Source organism: Pagrus pagrus, assembly GCF_965226575.1.
Source record: "Pagrus pagrus genome assembly, chromosome: 23".
Classification (NCBI taxonomy): domain Eukaryota; kingdom Metazoa; phylum Chordata; class Actinopteri; order Spariformes; family Sparidae; genus Pagrus; species Pagrus pagrus.
In genome coordinates this window covers 13,537,793-13,551,172 of record NC_140205.1, presented here as the reverse complement: position 1 = coordinate 13,551,172, position 13,380 = coordinate 13,537,793, and the positions used below count along the sequence as shown (strand labels likewise).

The window sequence follows — 13,380 nt, the reverse complement described above, 5'->3', positions numbered from 1 at the left end:
TATTACTAATGACAGAAGAAGGTTACCCAATTTATCTTCTGGCGAAAACCTTTCAGAGGTAGCTCTACTTGAGTCCCTGCAGAGCGCAGATTGCCAGAGGAAAAAAAAAACCACACACATAAACAGCAACAGCTGTCACCGGGGACTGAGATGATCCCAATCTCCACCTAGTTAAAATCACTGATGTCATTTTCTTTTGTTACACGGCAGCAACGTCAAGACCACCAGGAAACAACTGAGACTTGTTTTTTAAATTCTACGGTTTTGGTTTTAAATGCTACGGGCAAAGAAATTTCCATTTTCTTGAAAACCTTCTTTGAGGTGGCTCCCACATCCAGGTGGTGTGCTTTCCATGCAGATGGTGTGATTTATCACAGCGGATGAGAGGAAAGACTAGGGGGGAAAACAGCAGCTTGAAGACAGCTTTGGTGGTTTTGACCCTCTGATGCGGTTTGATTTGAGAGAGGCCTTTTGGCATTGTTAGTAATCTGCGGTTGGATAACATAGAAAAAAAATATCTCAGCGCTTGCAGCTTTGGATGACACCTGAGTCAGGAGTCGCAGCACATCCCGGCCGCAGCCAAAGTGTTAAAGTGGCTCTCCTCTTTTCTCTGGAGGTGGTGTTGAAGTACCCTTGAGTACGCTGCTTAATGCCACCTAAGCTTTTTAATGACCATTAGTAAAATACAGGCTGTAAACTCACAGATGTGACTGTATATAAGCCAAACGTCCGAGAGATTAGTCACCAGTCCTGTTTAAGCATTACAGATGAGGGGAATTAAGGTAAAAGCCATTATTCCTTCCTGTTTCCACTGCAGGTGTAGATAAAACAGAAGCAGTCACAAAGAGATGTTTGAGGTGAAGATTTATGATGGGAATCCGTTTTCGGCAGATGTACCTCATCATTAGACGTATTGTGAGGAAGCAGCTTGTAGGCTTTGAAAACAAACTTTATAGACATTTACCAAAAATAAATACAGATTTTTTTTTCAGAATAGGAAATTATACTTGTAAACTATGACAAAACCAAATGTTTAAACAAATCTGCTGTCTGCTAGTGTTTGTACACTTTAAAAACAGTTCAAAGACGGCCCACTTTTCCCATCATGCACTGTGCATGCTGAATACTTTAAGTTTGCTATTTATGTTCCAAATGCAAATGTTCCTCTTTGTTAGTGTTTGTAATGTCTATTAATAACATCCTGTCATTTATTGGCATTTGTCATTTTTATAGCCTCTTTCTTATTATTAGTGAGCCGAGTGCTACATTTGTTGAGACCAGCTGTAAATTGGCAATATGACAGAGTCCTTGTTTACTGTGTTGAAGTCCATGAAAGGATTCTCGTTGTTAAAAGCTGCTGCTGTTAGCTGCAGCGGGGGGTTATTGTTACAGTCGAACCAGTACTGCGGAAGTGAGATCTTGTGGATACACAATGTATTGTTGATAGATCAACCAATATTTACTTGTAATCCACTTTAGATTTATGGGATAAGACTATGCACCCCCCCACCCCCGCCCTGCATGCTGTAGATGTTTCCTTGCCCCAGCGCACCTGATTCAAATAAATGGGTCGATATCAGGCTTCAGCAGAGCTTGATGCCGAGCTGATCATTTGAATCAGGTGTGTTGGGGCAGGGAAACATCTAAAACCTGCAGGGCAGAGGGCACCAGGACCAGGATTGAAAAACATTGGGGTAAGAAATTTTTAAGACAGGCGAATGTTGTAGACTGTAGATTTGCCTGTTGTAGATTTATTTTAAAGATAGCAACCTTCAAATTGTATTTCTATTAAGATTTGATATAAAATTTCAAAGAATGTATTCTGGGAAAAGCTGTAATTTGACAGTAAATCGTCATTCATCACTTATGATGTTAATTCACGGGATAAAAACTTCACATAATTTGAATTTGTTAAAAGTTACAGATTGTTTTGTACAGGGAAACATTAAAAAATCTGGAATAAATAACCTCATTAGCCCTTTTTACTGAGAGCTAGACGAAAATATTGAGGCTTCTCTCCCTTGGATTAGCTTAGCGACTGTTAGCAGGGTGAAACAGCTATCCTGCCAAAGTTTAAAATGTAAGGCCACTGACAAAGTTTAGTAATTAACACATACATCTGTCATTTTATCTGACAAACAGACACTTGGAACAATAATTTTGAGTTAATTGCTTTAGCTAACTGTGCAGACAACAGCTAGCAGTACGCATTAAACAAACTACAACATGTTGAATAGTGAGCTTTATTTTAATAGTGAGCTTTAGAAGTACTGGTACTAGCGACGCACAGTATTTTTGAGTTGTAGAGAGAGCCACACTAGTGCTCTCCCTCAGCTTCCAGTCTTTATGCTAAGCTAAGCTAGCTCTAGCTCACACACAGACATGAGAGTGGCGTAAGTCTTCTCATAAAACTCTTGAAAGGGAATAAATGGTATTTTTACAAAATGACAAACTATTAACTACTACAAAAGCATGTACATTTAGCTATTTTGTAGTATTAACAGCTAAGCTAAGCTAGCGCCATACACTTAACGTACAGACATGACAAGACATGATATCAATCTTCTTATCAAACTCTTCACACTGAATAAATGATATTTCCCAAAATGTCAAACTATTTTTTCTTTCATAGTGTGCACATGTATAAGGGAGGATGTTGCTTGAAAATAGCATGTACATTTAGCTTTTTTCAGTATAAAACAAGGGATAAGTGCTAACTTGGAGTTAAAGAGAATGCAAAACAGCGCATAAGTGTGGAAGGGAGGGCATGTAATGGAAAGTGGCCATAAAACGAGGGTGAAACGCAAGGAGAAAGTGACTGACGTGTCTGTGCTGAATAAATGAGGAGCAGGATGTCCACAGCTGTTACCGACTAAACCCTGATTAAACAGTTATTAATCAGCTGAGGCCCAACGAGTCACTCCGACATCCATCAGGTTTTATCTGCTCTGCAAAGGCCAGAGTTAAAGAACCGCTCAGACAGGCGGTTTGGAAAAGGTGGTCCGAGGAAGAGATCCTTTTAACATGCGTGTCTTCAATATGAACACAATCACGTCTGAGATCTTTAGATTCACATGTTGTTATAATGACAAAAGAAACGTTACGACGTGATGTCAGCCGAGGGAGATTTCTACCGATTCTCTGCCGTCATCTCCTCCTCCATCATCCCAGGGCTGTCCTGCCTCATGTCTGCCAGAAATGCCAAACTATTCAGTAACGCAATTCATCACGACACTCTCAATGTTCTCTGTGGCGACTGTGCCTCCTCTGTCACTGCACCGAGGAGGGGGGGGGAGCTGTCAGTTTGAAAACCCCACCTCCTGTTTTGACCTTTGTGATATCCATCTTATTAATTTTTCCACCCATTCCTAGTGAGGGTACACAAAAGGGGCTGCCAATTACCTCTGCGGTGTGTTCAAAGATACAGCGAGAAATACAGTGGAAGATTTACGGCGGCGAGGCCGTTTTAGCTGAAAACACCGATTGACTGATGCGGCCTGCGGCGGAGCCTGCAAACTGCACGGTTTGTAGTGATGTCACTGTAAAAAGCATGAGAAACTATGACACGTGGGGATAAACACCCAGCGCTCAGCGTTGTGGGGTTTAACAAGGGGCTTCAGTCTTGTGTGAAGGATCTATGAAATGTGACTGGGCCAATATGGATCCGTCCATAAAAAATATACTGAGTGAAATGAATCTATGTAAATGATGGGTGAAGGTAAGGTTTAGAGTCCTTCGAGACGTGGCATTTCATTAATTTTTTTCCCGCCACTTTGACATAATTGCGAGCTCTAAATCTATGATCGACTCGGGCGAGCCCAAAACCCACAGTGGCGCTTGACATTTATGGAGGTCCACCTCCTGTGGAACGGTAGAGAAGTGTGGATAAAGGCAGGAGGGGGGGGAAATGAAATCTAATTTTGGGCCCGCTGGAGAAAAGCAGGCAAAGATTAGCCGGTGCGCGTGAAACGTACAGAAAATTGCAGGTTGAAGTGTATGAGCGTATGAAACTGAAGGAGCGTTTAATTAGAGGCTTTGCTATTGATTAAGCCGGGCAGAGGTGGGTTTTTCATGAGCTGCTTGGGCTTTTGTGGAGCAATTTATTTTCCAGGCGGCAGCAGGTAGAGAGGATCCATCCTGCGGAGAAATGAAGCTGTTGGATGAAGGAATTTAAGATAAGATGGGGGGAGGCACAGAGACGGGGAGGAGAGAGATGGATCAGAGACGGACTTTTTATAAAAATCTACTTTAAAGGTGCACTACGTAGTTTTTGGGGAAGAAATTTTAATCAGAAGAGGAAGATCTTCACTGACTGATTTGTTTTAAACGCTATTGTTTGCATGACTGAATAATCTGAACAAACAAACTGACCTTGAAGGACAACACAATTTCATACTGTTTCATTTTGTTTATATGTGGCGGACCCTGCCACTTTTCCAGCTTCAAACAGTGTTCTGGGGACCTTATGTTCCTCTGAGAACAGCTTGATTATTATTATTATTATTATTATTATATTATCGTAAATATAAAAATTCTGAGTTTGAATTTCTTCTACAAAACTACATCACGTAACTTTTCACAAGCAGAGGGGCTAGTTCTTATTTATATCGACAGTCTCCTGAAGGTTTAAAGACGTGCAACAGGGAGCAGGAGAATCAATAGAAGTCAGAGGCATAAACAGCATGAGGTTGTCAATAACACGCTGAAAACAATGGACGGTGCAAGAGATCAGAATAGCAGACAAAAAGACTGTAGTGTGTGTTTTCGAGTGTGTGTTTGCGGTATGATAATCTTGGCAGAGCAGTCTCACCAGCTGCGGCGTCTGTGAGCAGAAGAGGCAGCATCAGCAGCAGCAGCAGCAGCGGCTGCAGCATCTGTCTCCGCCGCTGTGCCCTTTAGTCCGCTGCAGATTTGCGAAGCCCTCGACCACAAGTGTCCCTCTGATAAGCTCAAATCTGAGCTGTATTCAAAAGCAAACGCTGGAATTTAAATGAGGGTGGTGCGGTGTGAAAGGCTGACGCTGCAGTGCTGTTTGTATGAAGAAAAACGACCTTTATATTCATTCTGATTTACTGTTTTTCAGAAAACGAGTGATTTGTGAAGGAGGTTTTGAATGGAGCATCAGACGGGTGGTGGATTAAGATGCTAAAGCAGCCAAACTTTGTGAGAAAGCAGAAAACAAATGCAAAAAAAAGTATATACTTTTTTACTAGGAAAGACAAAAAATATCATACATGAAACTGAAACATTTGGGAGGAGAATTTCTTTATTTTTTGAAAGAAAAAAATTCAGGATAGATTTTCTTCTGTGTGTGTTTTAAGTAGAAAAGCAAAAAAATTTCATGTGTGTAGCCGAAAAAAAGGCAGTAGAAAAAAGACAACTTTTCACTGGTTTCACAAGACAAAACAAAAAGTCTCCTGAAACATAAAAAAACAATCATTCGGCTTCATACACTATGATTTTATAACCTAGGAGAGAAAATAGAACTTTTGATGACTCACAAACACAGTTTTGGCACCATTTCAACGGCACGTTTCTTAATGCAAAATGATGCTGTGAGTGGAAAAGTAGACTGATATTTATCACATTACTGTCACATTACGATGCGGCTCTTGACAAGGTCACAGGTGCGCAGACAGACTTCTAATGTCAGGAATATTTCTGGGGTTTTTTTCACAGTGGTAATCACTATTTTTAGCTGAGATAATACACACAAGGGACGAGTCATTCAGATGCCTTCTCGCTGGCACTACTTGGCCTTGGCCCCTGCCTGCTTTCTCAATTTGCATAAATATGAGGAGTGTGAAATGAAGCCACCTGATGAACTCATCTTGGGTTAGCCACGAGTCCATTAAGTTTATTAGGCTGGCAGCGAGCGCGGGCCACCACTCGGGGTTAGGCATGTGACACGAGCTATCTCGCATCTGGCAGAGAGCTGGACTGGTGATTCACACAGATATCTGGATCCGCATGTGAAGCCTGTACAAACAGAGACGTATGGATACATACAAATGTGCGCGCCTGTTTGCAGACATAAATAGAGCCGAGTGCACACATGTTGGGATAAATACGCAAATGGATTTATCAGATTAGCAAACAGAAGTGTATTTTTTTTTTTTGCTTTAAACACCCACAATCCATCACATTAAAACCTGGATATCCATAATTAGCACATCTGGCAAAATCGTTAATCTGTGCACTCATGGATGTACACTGCTAGAAACTGGAACATGGTACGTGCCAATTGATGGAAATTATTTATTAGCTGAAGCATCTGGAACTTGCACAGCATCATTAAACTGCTTAACTTCCTTTTTATTAGCATACAATTTTGTCATTTGAGCAGCCACTTACACTGTGTGTTTCATTCCTGTCGAATCTTAAACCACCCACTGGCAAAATATAGTATTTTCCCTCTTCCCGCTGTCCTTTTCAGCTCTGCATGCTTTCGTTTTATATTCCAAGTCCCTGTCTCCACCTGCAGGGGTGGAAATGGGTCGGGAGCCGGGACTCGCCCCAAAGGAGCCCGGGCAGTAAAATTCGAGCAGGAACAGAGCCCCGTTAAGGGACTCGCTCAGTAAAGGGATTTGAGCCTCTCAAGCAGCACTTACTCACAGGTTAGGATTACGGCCATTGTTGGGGCTTTTGGGTCTGCCAATCTTGGTGGGAGGCTGAGAGGAAGTGCTGCCCGGGAGGCTCAGCTCATGTCAGCAAGTCTCCTTTTATGGAGTTCATGGTAGCAGAGCTGGGTTTGCCTGCCTCCAGCATGAGGAAATGTTAACTTGATTGTACCACCAAGCAAAAAAAAGTATTTTGCTAGCTAGTTTCTGCTTTGTCACTGTTGAAATGTGACTTTATAGCTAACTCAGATGCTAATAAAAAATGGCTTATGGTTCTTATGACAAAATACAAAATACTCTCACCATTGTGTGACCTAAAGCGTTCTTGTGTTTTGTTAATTTATCTTTTCTTTATTTTTTTTTGGATAAAGAATCTTTCAACTAGCTGCTAGCCACATTATTCTCTAGCAAATGTGCTATTTATGAGCACATTCGCTTCAGAATAATGTGGCTCACCCCATGTAATTTCTTCAACTTTGTCACTGGACTGGCGCTACAATCGAACGCTAGCAGCTCTGTGAGGCTGTAGAAACAGCGGTGCTTCGAGCTACATGCTAATATGCTCACAATGACACTGCTAAGCCGGTTTCAGCAGGTTAAATGTTCACAGCGTAAGCATGATAGCCAGTGTTGGGCAAGTTGGGCACAAAATATTTTTAAAAAGTTACTCTTTACTTATTGCTCCTTTAAAAAGTAATGATATTACCTTACTTATGACTTATTGGTATCAAAAGTAATTAGTTACATTACTCATTATATTACTATATACTTTTATATACCTAACATCTCCACGATATAACTTACCCAGCGACAAGCTACTTGGAGCTTGTCCACCTTGCATCTGTACGCCTCATCTCCAGCATCAGATGCTAATTTTCATGTTGTGGTTTTCGTGGTTGCTGCAAGTTTGCAACAGAGCACAGTGTGCTTTGCATGTTTAACTAAGATGAACTCACGGAGACCTACCTCTCTCCCTCATCCTCCATCCTTAGCCCTTTTGGCTAGTAGCCGACCTGATAGCGGTGTGCTACTAGTATGGCTAAATACAACACAATGTCAGCGCAGGTTAATTTTAGGTGTATGAGGAGATCATTTTATTCTAGAAAAGTACTCGGCCAGTAATCTACTTCTCCATTCAAATCGGTCCAAAAATCAGACAATTAAATTACACTTTAATCATCCTCATTGGACTACAAAAATAGCCACTTATCTAATGGCTGATTGCTTCTTGGCCAGTCAGGATATTGCTTGTGCAGTAATTAAGCCTGGTTGATTCATTCTATAGATACTTTTAAATCTGCATTTAAAGAAAAGACATTTTATTGCATTAAAATAACTTAATCCAGTTTTCTGTTCATCTTATGCAAGGGCACAGGGTAACGCAGCAGTCTTTACCCTATCCTTGATCATTCTAATTAGATTATGAAATTCACACACACGTAACATAATTGCATTTATAAGAAAATGTGGCTCCAGCTCGACGTTTCCTCCTGTGCTGGCACAGCGTGCAGCCTGCGCTCTGCCAAAACATCCTGTTTTATCTCCAAATATGTCCAATTATAGAAGCGAGACACCTTCAAACTGTCATTTCCTCACGACTTCAACCGACTCCAAAAAATTCGTCTTAGGAACTCCAGCTGGAGCCGAGTCCACCATGTGATCTGGATCACAGCATCACTGTTAGAGGTGTCATGCAGGCAGACTATCAACAGCCATAACTTCCTCTCCGGAGTCCTGTTTTTTTTGGCTTTTTTTACAGTCTCACAGTCCTGAACTCTCGCTGCCGTGACAGACAGCTGTGCTGCAGACAGAATCAGAATCCAAAGTGTGGAGTTGACATGGATGAAGGGTAGTATTTCTTCAAGAGTGAGCGTAACATTTTTCAAAAGTTCCAGCCACCCACTGATCCACGCACACACATTCATGCACACACACACACACAATCACTGGTTTGATGTGAAGTAGTGTTGGAGTGAGTAAACATCAAGCCTCGAGAAACCATCAAGACTTGAGATACAGTCTGGTCAACAAAGGCGAGGCGCCCGGAGATAGTGAAGGCCCCCCGTGACAAAGCGAGAGTACAGTGCATGGGCGGTGGCGTCGCATCCAACTAGCAGGACGTGGCACAAAAGGAAAAAAAAAAAACGGCAAGACAAGCAGAGACAGACAGCAGAGGAGGAGGTGTAGAAAGTAAGAAACGCTCGGCTGTTTTATGATGCCTGCTCGCCGCTCCGAGGGATGGGCCGACGCGTTTGATCTCACGAGGAACTTCGCACGGCAGAGATAACTCCACAACAACCACCATGCATCCTCCTCTCCTCTCAGCTGAGAGCGATGGAGGCCGATACAAACAAAAGGGGGGAGGAGGGGAGGATGGAGATGGAGATGGAGAGAACTGTAAAGTATGATTTATGAACACTCTCTCTCGCTCCCGTTTTCACTCCCCACTTCCCTGTTGGGGGGGTAAACAATGCCGATTCCTCCGAGGGAATGTGTGTATAGTCCTTTCATTCTGCCTATCTCTCTCCTGCACTCAAACGCAGCGGGAGACGAGAGCCCTCCTCCGTCTATACCTTCCTCCCTCCTCCCTCCTCCCTCCCTGTCTTGTCTCTTAGCCCGGAGATCTATTTGTGCTGACTTCTTGAAAAGGCCTTCGGGGTGTCACTTGGACACAGTGGATGGGCCTAATTGCATTTAGCAAAGTGGAAGCAGATCTGCACAAGCCTAAATGGATTGAATGTTTTTTCCATCGTTCCCCTTAATGCACCTCTGTCACTTTGTGTGCCCTCGACGTTTTCTTCTATTTAAGCTAGTGAGACATGGATTACATTGACACTTAAAGGGGCACTACGTAGTTTTGGAGAAGATATTCAAACTCAGAATTATTGTATTTACGATATTAATGAGGTAATAATACAAACTCAGAAATATTCATTTTTTCCATAACTGAATAAACAAGCTGTTCTCGGAAAAACAAGGTCCCCAGAACACTGGCGTGGCAGGGTCCGCCACATATAAACACTGTGTTAGTTTGTTTAGGCAAAAAAAAAAATCAGTCGATGAAGATTTTTTTAATTTCTTCCCCTAAACTACACAGTGCACCTTTAAGCGATCCTCGGAGGTCATTTAGGGAGCGCGGTAAACTCTCACAACCGGGTGATTTGAGAAGCTAGCAACAGCATTTTCACATTTTTATTTAATGAGCAGGACCTCCATTCATTTCACAGCAGGCAGTAAATCATTACGCCTCCCTAATGTCTTTACTTCCCCAACCGCAGAGTGGGATTGTATGCAGAGCAGCAGCAGACGCCCACTCGCGCGAGTCTTGTTTAGTGCTTTTCATAACGGAAATCGATGCGCTTGATGGTCATAAACTGTATTTGATGATCGTATAATTTCGTCTCTATAGCTGCTCAAATCTAATCAACTCTCGAGCAGAGGCTCTTTGTTCTAATAGTTCGATATCAAATGTAAGGCCCGTGGCAGTCGTCCCGGGCCGGTCCTGCTTATCTATCAGCTAGTTACACGATATTGAGGGGTTGTGTGTCGAATATGCACTTTGTATTTCCTCACTGCACTCAATCTGCGGCAATAGCTGCTCCATCTTCCTGTCTTGTGCCTACTGCCTCTGGTTTACCTGATTAATCTGTGGTGTGATGCTCCTATCAACATCTGTATCTGTGGCATTTATACTTCTGACACAGTGTTACATGTTTAAAGGAGATCTATCATGCTTTTGCATTTTTTCCGTTCTTCAGTGTTTTATAAAGGTTCTTGTGTATGTAAAAGATCTTGAAAGTTAAAAAAGGTCAAAGTCAGCACCAACAGAAAACACTGCTCCTGAACGCCTCATCAGTAATCACGCCTTTAATTCCCCGACTTTGTGACATCACACTATGTCACCATGTCACACGTTTGCATTTATGTATAGCAGGTTACTTGGCATGTGAGACTGAATTCTAGCGAAGCTGATCTGTTGTTATTAGCGATGCTGGCTCAGGCGTGTGCAAACTGAGGAAAGAGAAATGTCTCATCAAGTAAAAAAGAAATGTCCCCTACCTCAACCCACAAAGCAACGTTACAGGACCAAACAACAGTAATGTGGTAGCAGGTCTCTGGAAAAGGTGAAGGGGTCCGCACCAACAGAAATGGAGTAGGAGGAGATGAAGGAGGTGTATGCACCACTGTATATGGATGAGATGGAGGTGGGGATCAGTAAGGTCTCAAGAGCGATGGAGATGCAGGGCTCTACTTAAAAAAGACAGCATGTTTAGGTAGGAGTAGAAAGGAACACACAGTTAAACATGTAATTATGTCTGCATGCACGCATTCTACATAGGATATAACACATACATGATATGCTTACCATTTGCTATTAGTAGTCGGCGTGTCTGATGATCTACGGTCTCCACAAGGCAGGAAGGAGACCAGTTTGGACAAACCCTCGCCCGCATGACTGCCGACACGCAACCTAAGGGAGCACAAGGTCCGGCATAGGTAGACATACCATCAACACAGCAGGCCTGATCCAGATCCATACATCCACCGCTTGCCATGACTGCGAAGGGTCACTTGCTGCTTAGAAGAAATCCAGGTAAAATGGGCACAAATGAACTGCACTTATATATACATTTAAACAGTGGGAGGGACCACGTGCGAGGACGCACATGCATGCGCAATGTACTATACTACTGTTATTGATTTTATATTTTAATAAATTGAGTTTGTGCTCATAAAGGGTGGAGGCCCAGACGAATGTTGAGTTGGTGTGAGGTCTCTATGATTAAAGAAAAAAAAAGCTAATAAGAAAAACTGGGCCATCATTGCTCATTAAGAGCTTCATTTTGTTGAGCTGAGGATCAGTTTATTTTATGTTTGAGAAACTAGACACAGAAAACAACACAGTGGAGGACTATGAATGAAATTAAACAAATTGGCTCTCACCAAAAGAAGAAAAAAACATCTCCAATTAAAGTTTAGAGAGAGAAACTTTTTGGGGGTATTGCTGCATTTTTTATGGGAGGGTGTCGGTGAGGAAGTCCAGATGAGAGAACGACGCAGTTGTTCGAATCATCTTCCCCCTCAAGTTGTTGCCAGTTTGTGCACTAGCTAATGTTGCTATCAATCAATGACGTCATCAGTGTCATCTTGTGTTTTTTTTCTTAAAAGCAGACCAGTTAGTTACTGGGTGCTGAGTGTCTGGTTAGCAAAATTAACCAAAACTGGACACTGACATCTCTGCTATCTACACACAATCTGTTTTTAATCGTTACCTAAAGTGCTCACTAACCTCCCCTACCATCCCTCACCTGTCCACCAGCCTCAGCCCACTGCCCCTCATGTGCACTCACCCTCACTATATAGAGGACAGATGTTGCGAGGACCATCTGCCACCCCTCCGGATTCATTCCCTGCTCCGGCTACTTTCTCATTTGCAACTGCAATCATGCCTTTTGCCCTATAAAGACCGTTTTCACCTCGCCTGCTTTGCCTCCCGAGTCTGATTTTTTTGGCCACCAGCTCTGTGATTCAGTGTTACACTTCCTCCTCGTGTCTACCTCCCTCTATCTCCCCTCCTGTGTGACCTTTCAATAGTGTGCCTTGGCAGTCTCCATCTTGGGGGGTGCCATGCCTCCTTGTGAGGATGATAATGACTGTTATCATGAATGTGTGGAGGCAGAAGCAGACGGTGGGCATATATTACAGAGTGATACGAATAAGGGGAGGTGCAGCGTGCCTTAACAGCACCAATACAAGTCCGTAGAGAAGGAACACTGGTTAAATATAACTGCCAGCATGTGGTCTTCTAAAGGTTTCCGTGCTTTACCAGATATCGACACAGTGCTTCATACAAAGCCGAACAGTGTGCGACAGGGAAGGTTTTACCCAATATCTGGGATTTAATGGGAGTGTCCTTTTAAAAGTAGCTTTAAAAGTCTGAAGCTTTAAAAAAAAACTAGTTTTCCTTAACCTAAAGGACAAGTTCACCAATCTACTCACCCCGACATTTCTGAGGCTTTACAGCAAAACAGCATTGGAGCATTCTCTGCAACAACTGTAGTAGATGGGGACCTTTTTTTTAACCTGTTCTTATTCCTGGAAATGTATGCAAAATTATCCTGAAACGCCCAAAGTAAATTCAAAGCTGTTGTTGAAGAGGTTATAAGCTGGATTTTATCCCCAAGCTGTCAGAAACGCTGTAAGTACTCCTGCTGTTAATCTATAGGAGATTTAACACACAGAGTTGCTTATTTATTTTTCTCGCCTACATCTTTTAATGCAAAAATAAGCCTGCAGATGACCCGTAACTGCCCCCATTAGCTGGAAAACACAATGGTTCCACATCGTTTAGTCTGACATGGTCCGAGTTCAAATTTCATAACAATATCACTGAAAATGGACCCTTAACACTTGTTTTTCTGAGGAAATATCCAAGCGCATGGCAAAAAAATGCCATTTTGTCACCTCAAAATAATCCTGCCTGAAAGTAACGGGAACATAAACTCACTATAGCTCCTTATGTCCTTATTTCCACTAACCTTGAGCAAATATAAAATAGTCAAAAATAATTGCTGGTAAGAAACAGCCTATTCAAATAGCAAAAAGACATAAAACTACATCAAGTTTATAGCTGTAAAAACTATATACTGTTGGATTTCAAGTGGCTCAGGAGAAAAAGTGGGCCACTTGTCTACACCATCACTCATTTGCTGTTTTAGGTTCTAGGGCGGGCGTAGAAGCTCCTATCTGCTCAAATTAC

General features: G+C 42.3%; 1 long non-coding RNA gene across 1 annotated transcript; it reads left to right on the top strand.

The window, feature by feature from the left end:
- Positions 1-1,601: 1,601 nt before the first annotated feature.
- On the top strand, positions 1,602-12,103 carry LOC311252224. The gene is made up of 3 exons (XR_014621502.1): positions 1,602-1,694; positions 11,000-11,214; positions 11,941-12,103. It is a non-coding gene; the product is annotated as an uncharacterized lncRNA (long non-coding RNA).
- Positions 12,104-13,380: the final 1,277 nt, after the last annotated feature.